The following is an 8,404-nucleotide window of genomic DNA, read 5'->3' as shown; positions in this document are numbered from 1 at the left end:
AATGAATTTATTTTTAATCCCAGCCCCTGTCCCCGCAGGATGCCTTTTGCCTTTTGGTAGGCCGTTATTGTAAATAAGAATTTGTTCTTATCTGACTGCCTAGTTAAATAAAGGTTAAATAAAAAATGGATAAATAAAAATAGGAAGCGTTAGATAACCAGGCAGTAAATCTGTACAGGGAGAACATTGAGGTTAGTCACAGCAGAGCCAGAACATCAGGGGGGAACATCAGGTCATGAATCTGCAGCCTACTACGACCTTAACAGCCAGTCTGTAGGGACAGCTAACTAACCCAGACCCGACCTACAGAGACAGTGTTTGAAAAGCCATTGGATTGAATGTATTTTCTTTGATGTGGGATGGTATCTTAGTGACAGCATGACTAAATGGGATTCACATCTAAAATAATGCTTATTCTAAAGTTATGCAATGATAAACTCATATATGGTGTGTTAGCTGGGGACATTCAGAGATCAATAATCCTTTAGAATTCTACAGGGATGTATTAATAAATCACAGAAAATGGGAAATATGCAACTGCTAACTACAACCATTTTCATAGTGTGGCGTACCTCAGGTTAGCCACCAGGGGGAGACTCGAAGTCTACATCCCGCGGCGATGGCTCCCTCTGCTGGACGTGCCAGGTTCTCGACGGGCTCTCCGGCCAGGACTAATTGAGGCTTATTGGGGTTGGTGAGTAATAAAGGGGCTGATTGCTCACCAGCTGGATGACTCCCATAAAGCTGCCAGGAGGGCAGCACACGAGATTGGGGACTGGGGAAGAGAGGTTACTACTGTATAGTCGTGCTCAGTACCATAGATAACTGAGGGAGCTCGGTTTTGTTCCCAACAGGATACAGCAAGACCCGGAGCCCAGAAGACGGTATCCCGGAGGACACCTCCTGAAGGAGGCCTATTATTTTCTCTTTCTTTATTATTTAAATAAACACCCTTGAAACCGAGCTAATACAATTCTGTCCTTGTCTGATCTGTGTAAGCGTCTTGACAAAACCCCCTGGTCTGCCACAAGTGGTGGAGAATTCAGGCATTCTGATAACGTGGGGAGATCAGGGTTGATGTTATCCAAGCATCAGCATGGATGAGTTGATAGCTCAGTTCGTCTGGGCCCAACAAGCACAACAGGCGGTTCAGGAACGAACGCTGGAGGACCCGCGGCTACAAAATGTTCGCCTTGTTGAGGAAATCAGGAAGCTACTGAATTGCATCCAAACCAGTTTTAAATCAAGCTAACGGAGGACGACAACATCGAAACATACCTCTGCACGTTTGAGTGGACAGCGCTACGGGAAGGATGGCCAAGGCCAAAGTGGGCAAGTTTGCTGGCCCCGTACCTGTCCGGGTATGCCCAAAAGGCGTATTGTGACCTTAATAACAAACAGGTGGCAAACTAAGATGGTCTCAAATGGGAGATACTCAGTCGCTACAAGTACAGCCTGGTCCATTGGGCCCAACTGGTTCACGACTGGAGGTTTGTGGCCAATGCCTCCACCCGAGCCCAGATAAGCGACCTACTGCACATCACCAGAGCATGGCTCTTAACCGACATATCCAACCTCTCCATCATAGCTTCTTACGGGAGTTACCCCACAACATGACGAGGGCAGCGAGTCTATGCGCACCCCAGATCTTGGAAGACCTCCCGGGAGCAGTGAAGATGCATTACAACATAGAGGCCCTGCTGAAGGGGAGCCGGGCCGATTCGTGGACCCGTCTGAGGGGGCGGAAGGACACCCCCACCGCCGTATAACCTGAACCAACAGTCAGCGGGGCCAAAGGGCCGCAGAGAGATGGCTGGGGGAGAGCTGACCCGTAGCTGACGACCCCTGGTAGATGGAGACCAAAGGAGGTGTTTTGAGTGTTGCACCTTGCATGGAATTGCCCGGCTCGAGAGGAGTCGATGCCATCAGTGAGCCCCGGAGGCGAGATGTGCCACACTGTGAACTACATCACCTCTTGTTGGGCGCACCACAAACCACCTGCACCCATGGTCCCAATGAAAGTCGACAAACATGACACTGAAGCTTTATTGGACTCTGAGAATGTGGTTACGCTCATCGTCATGAGCCTGATCACCCAGGGGACCAAACGTGGTGGGGAGATGTCCATTTCCTGTGTCCACAGTGACACCGGGCAGTATCCGACCGTACAGGCCAACATTGTGACACCACAAGGGAGCTGCCAGATGATGGTGGGTGCCATACCGGAGTTGCCGGTACCCCTCCTAATGGGACCAGATTGTCCACTGTTCATGGCACTGTGGAGGCATGAGCTGAGGAAAAAGGTAAGAGCTGGCAGTAGACGAGAGCGAGGACGACCTGTCGCCTGCGCGGCCCGGAAGCAAGCGGTTGACCAACCCGTATCTACGGGTCCGGAGTCGTATCTACGGCGCCGGAACCCAACCCCCCTGGTGAACAACTGGAGGAGGAGCCCATTCTCCCCCTCATTGATTTTGAGGGACCAGCCAAGATGCCCGCCATGGGCCAACTGAGGGTACAGTTCGGGACTCCACAGTGGGAGGATCCAAACTTGAAAGCCGCTGCAGCCCAAGTGATAGCAATGGATAGCCAGCTACTTCCGGGGTTGACTGGCGAGACCCCCATTTCCAAATCAAGAATAACCTTTTGTATCATGTGTCGCGCCAACAGGGGGAACTTCGAGAGGTACTGTTGCTGCCCCGACGGTATGTGGCACCGTTCTTCAGCTGGCCCACACCCATCTGTTGGGGGCGCACCTTGGAATGTAGAAGATCCGGGAACGGCTCGCTGCCCGGTTCCACTTGCCCGGGAAGAGGAGGGTCGTGGAAGACTATTGTCACAGCTGTCCAGTGTCAAATCACTGCCCCTAAAGCACACTTCCGAAACCCACTGGTCCCCCTACCGATCATCGGGGTGCCCTTTGAATCGCATCACCATGGACATAGTAGGACCCCTGGTTAAAATGGAATGAGGACAACGGTACATCCTGGTAATAGTAGATTATGCCGCCCGGTATCCTGAGGCCATTCCCCTACGGGCGGCAGTCTCCAAGGGAATCACCCGGGAGCCGTTCCACGTCTTTAGCCTGGTGGGCATCCCAAACAAGATCCTGACCGACCAAGGTACAGAGTTTATGTCCCGACTAATGAAAGATTTGTGTGATCTCCTACAGATTATGCATATCCGGACCTCCGTCTTTTACCCGCAGGCGGATGGGCTCATCGAGTGGTTCAATAAAACACTCAAACAAATGCTGTGGAAAGTCCACGAGCAGGACGGGAAGAACTGGGACCAGCTACTACCCCACCTTATGTTCTCGGTCCGAGAAGTGCCCAGTCATCCACCGGGTTTTCCCCTTTCGAACTCCTCTATGGAAGGAGGCCACCCGTACTACTGGACCTCGCCACGGAGGTGTGGGAAGCCCAACCAACCCCCTTACGCAGTGTGGTAGAACACATGGAGACGATGAGGAAGTGGATGACAGCCATATGGCCAGTGGTAAGGGAACATATGGAGAAGGCCCAACGCACCCAAGCCCAGGTCTACAATCGGGGAACCCAGCTCTGAGAAATCCAGGTGGGAGACAAGGTGCTGGTCTTAATCCCCACGGCAGAAAGTAAGTTCCTGGCAACATGGCATGGGCCGTACAAGGGGCTAGAGAAGTTGGGACCCATCAATCACCGCGTACGGTATCAGGGGAGACAGAAACCCCAACAGATTTACCATGTGAACCTGTTGAAGAGGTGGCACAAGAGGACAGCCTTGGCCGTGTTATGGTCGGGACCCAAGATGCCAATGGTACCAGTGGTGGTCCTGAGCAATGAGGACCTCGACATGGCCCAGAAGCAAACGCTCCGGGAGCTCGTCAATCAGAACACTGCGGTGTTCCCCCGTGAAGCCGGGCTACACGACCCTCATTGAACACCACGTCCGCACCCGGCCCGGGGAAACGGTATAAAAGAGGCCATATCAGATCCCAGAGGCCCGAAGGAAGGCTGTGAAACAGGGAGTGGAGGCTATGCTGAGGATGGGCGTCATCGAAGAGTCCCACAGCGCCTGATGCAGCCCTCTCGTGTTGGCGCCCAAACCAGACAGTAGCTTGTACTTCTGTAATGACTTCTGTGGCATGAACGATATCAGCTTGGTCGACGCCTACCCCATGCCGAGGGTGGACGAGCTCATCGACCAATTGGGAATGGCCCGGTACATCAGCACCCTCAACCTGACCAAAGGATATTGGCAGGTACCGTTGGCAGCCTCCTCCTGGGAGAAGACACTGGACGGCTATCATCAGTACCGGGTGCTCCCATTCGGTCTCCACGGAGCCCCGCCCACATTCCAGCACCTTACGGACCGAGTCCTCTGACCCCATCAACTGTACGCAGCGGCCTATTTGGATGATATCATCATCCACAGCCAAGGTTGGGAAGAGCAACTGACACGACTCCAGGCGGTGATGGACGCGCTCAGGCAAGCCGGTTTGACAGCAAACCCCAAGAAATGCAAGTTAGTGTTCGAGGAGGTGGAGTACCTGGGGTATTTGATTGGATGGGGAAACGGAAAGAGAGGAAGGCCCACACGGTACGTGACTGGCCCGTTCCATGCACCAAGACACAGGTCAAGTCCTTCCTGGAACTGGCAGGAAACTACAGCCGGTTTATCCCCAGCTTTGCGGCTATAGCCTCCCCCTTTACCGATCTAACCAGGGCTCGCCTCCCGAAAACAGTGACATGGACGGGTGAGACCGAAGCGGCATTCAGGCGCCTGAAGGAAGCACTGTGCTCCCATCTGATTCTCGTAACGCCCGATTTCCAAGTACCGATGTTGGTCCAGACGGACGCATGGGACACAGTACTAGGGACATCCTGTCCCAGGTACATGATGGGAAGGAGCACCCCAGCATGTACATAAGCCGAATGCTGATACCCAGAGAAAAAAATACTTGATTGTCGAGAAAGAGTGTCTAGCGGTGAAGTGGGAGCTAGACACTTTCAAGTATTACCTGTTGGGCACCCACTTCAACCTGGTCACAGACCATGCTCCTCTGGCCATCCAGACCAGGGACACAAACAGTCGGATCACCAGGTGGTTCTTCAACGCCTCTCTTTTTCTGTTGCGCACAGGTCAGGGGCGAAGCATTGGAACGCGGATGCCCTATCGAGAAGGGAGACATACGTCACACTGACAACAGCCCCCTCAGGTTAGCCACCAGGGGGAGACTCGTCGAGGCCTGGTGACAGACGGACGTGCCAGGTCTCAACGGGCTCTCCGGCCAGGACTAATTGGGGCTTATTGTGGTTGGTGAGTAATCAAGGGGCTGATTGCTCACCAGCTGGACGAGTCTCATAAAGCTGCCAGAAGGGCAGCACACAGGAGTGGGGACTGGAGAAGAGAGTTTACTCCTGTGTAGTCGTGCTCAGTACCATAGATAACGGAGGGAGCTCGGTTTTGTTCCCAACAGGATACAGCAAGACCCCGAAGCCCAGAAGACGGTATCCCGGAGGAGACCTGCTGAAGGAGGCCTATTATTTCCTCTTTGTTTATTATTTAAATAAACACCCTTGAAACCGAGCTAATACAATTCTGTCCGTGTCCGATCTGTGTAAACGTCTTGACCAAACCCCCTGGTCTGCCACAATAGGCTTATAAAATATGTGTTCCAGGAAGAAACAAAACAATTCCAAGAAATGAAATGGAATATTAAAAAAAAAATACATGCATTTTTGTTACCATGTTATTATAATGGGAAGAGAACATGATGAAAACAGTTATAATACATGTGCAGAATGGAGGACATTTTATTAAATGTAATAAAAAATGAATCATTTTAATTTGTTATATTAAAGAGGCACTTAAATGTCCAGTATGTTCTTGGTAAAAACAACAACTGTAGTTAATACTATCACCCAGGTGACCCTATCTTTCCTTTTCCCCACAGAGAACTGTCTGCATTTGAGAATTGAGAATTCTGGTGCAGCAGGATTTAGCAAACTCATGCAAAAGCACAAGTTGAGTTCATTCCTAATAGCCTAATTAAAAAGCTTTCAAAACTAGTTTTTCAAAGCTTCTAATCATTGAGACAGGGAAGTATTAACTTATGGCCAGGGCGAGCACAAACATATACTGCCTTATACACTTTACAGAGCAAATAAATCTATAATGATTGAATTTGAGCTCCTGCACTTGAATACAATTAGGCACGCTTTTGCCAAGCACTGGGAGCAGTCTCTGCTCCGTATACAGGTGGATGACAGAGAACATCAGACAATCAGCCATATAAGGAATAATAAGCATGACAAGCCATGTCTGGTAAACAACTATCAATATATAATATAGCACATATCAAGAAGCTGCAAGTTGGCTACTGAAAAACAAAGGCCACAACTCCATGAACACTTCGTTTCAATGAACTATTCAAATGTGTTGTGGGCGTGCCAAACAGCCAGACATTATACCTGGAACTACTGTCCCTATTAAATTAGCAGTGACACAAATGTACACTGTGTTGTTTAACTAAGTTACTGTATGCACTTATGAAGTCAGGAAATGGGGATGCTTACACGGGGCACAACTCCTGCAACTCCTGGCCCCTTCTTTCCCCCTTAACCTGAAACCAAGAGCGTTAACAAAATCTCAGTGAAAAGAAACCAATATATTCCAATACATTCTCGAATGCACACAGAGCATATTATCACCCATCCGAGAGTTTGAGTTTATTTATTCATGTAGCTATCGATTGCTATGTTGAATGATTTCTGAGTTATAGGATCACATTCCCTCCAACTAAATGATTCCAGAATTATGAGCTCATTTGCAAGTCTTGATTTCCCAGGTTCGGGGCCTAACGATGGAATATTTGGCACAAGGACCCATTTCTAATGGAATGGAATGGAAATATTAGTGAGATCCCATATATTTAGTTCCTCTGGCCTGTCTGTTGCATCAGAGGTGTCATGCCCATAGGGAGAAGAGGGGCACGTTGCCCTCTCAGATTTGTCCTGTCCTATTTTGTTGTTGTTTCTTTGTAACACTACTAGCCACCTAGCAATTTTATGAAGTTGGTTTTAGCTAGCCCAGATAGGTTCCCAATCTCCCAACCTCATAACTAGTGACCAATCAGCCATTTCAGGATATCAATCAAGTTAGAGTAGCTAGCTTGTCTAACTATCTTAGCTGGCATGCTGGCAAGGTTGGCAGCCTTTAGAAAAGCAAGCAATTACTAAATGTACTGAATAAGACTAACATTCCTTTCAATCTTTGACCCAGATTTCAGCAGAGATGCAGAGAAGCATATTTAGTTTCTTGAAAAATTACCATCAGTCACAAGGACACAGACAGCTCAAGAGGTATGCTTAAGATATGCAGAAAAATAAACATATTTTTACATAGAATTAAGCATAATAACGTGTAGCATTGTCACGACTTCCGCCGAAGTCGGTCCCTCTCCTTGTTCTGGCGGCGTTCGGCGGTCGACGTCACCGGTCTTCTAGCCATCGCCGCTCCACCTTTCATTTTCCATTTGTTTTGTCTTGGTTTTCCGCACACCTGGTTCACATTCCATCATCTGACCTAATGTATATTACCCTCTGTTCCCCCCATGTCTGTGTGTGGAATTGTTTGTTTGTTACGTGTGGTTCGCATCAGGCTGGTTTGCGCTGGGTATGTCCTTGACCCGTGTGTTTTGTTTATTGTACCGTTTGTGTACTTTGGGCGTTATCACTGTTTACCTTGGGCATGAATAAAGTGCGCCTGTTATCACCCATCTCTGCTCTCCTGCACCTGACTTACCTTCAATCAGTTGCGCACATCGTGACATGCATATTCCCCCAACCATATGCAGTCTGTATTTCCTTGATTGCCACAGTACGTATGAAAAATCTATTTTGGCCTTTCATCTGGTAATGAACCTCCAGTACGTGTTCTAGTTTGGGCAAATAAATATTGTCCACTGCTAAATGTATACACTGTTCTCAACATGATCTGCTTTCATAACTTGTTTTATCAGCAACACCAAACTGTCATGGACAGCTGGACAGAGAAAAGGTTGTTAGCTGGCCAAAGTGGCTCCCACTCTCTATCTAATATCAGTTAATTATTGTGGTTTAATCAGCCTGATAATAAGCTTGGGCGCCATGCCATTTCAATCTGACACCAGGGCAGGGTCATGTCTCAGCGAGCAGCGGGACCAGGCCGCAGCTAACTAACTTCCCCCAAGCAGCAGTGCCCTCCCTTGGGCTGGAGAACATTGTTTTAAACTGCTCATATGGCCTGGGACACTAAATAGTCAATATTACATTCCATACACTCCCTCCACAGATTCCTGTAAGCCCATGCTTTTCTCCAGTTGCTCTCCCAGCCAGCTTCCCCTCTCTCAGAGTCCCTTTGTCCTTATCACTGATTCACTCAG

The sequence above is a fragment of the Salmo trutta genome, chromosome 16 (assembly GCF_901001165.1).
Source record: "Salmo trutta chromosome 16, fSalTru1.1, whole genome shotgun sequence".
NCBI lineage: Eukaryota > Metazoa > Chordata > Actinopteri > Salmoniformes > Salmonidae > Salmo > Salmo trutta.
This window is presented reverse-complemented; position numbering follows the sequence as displayed.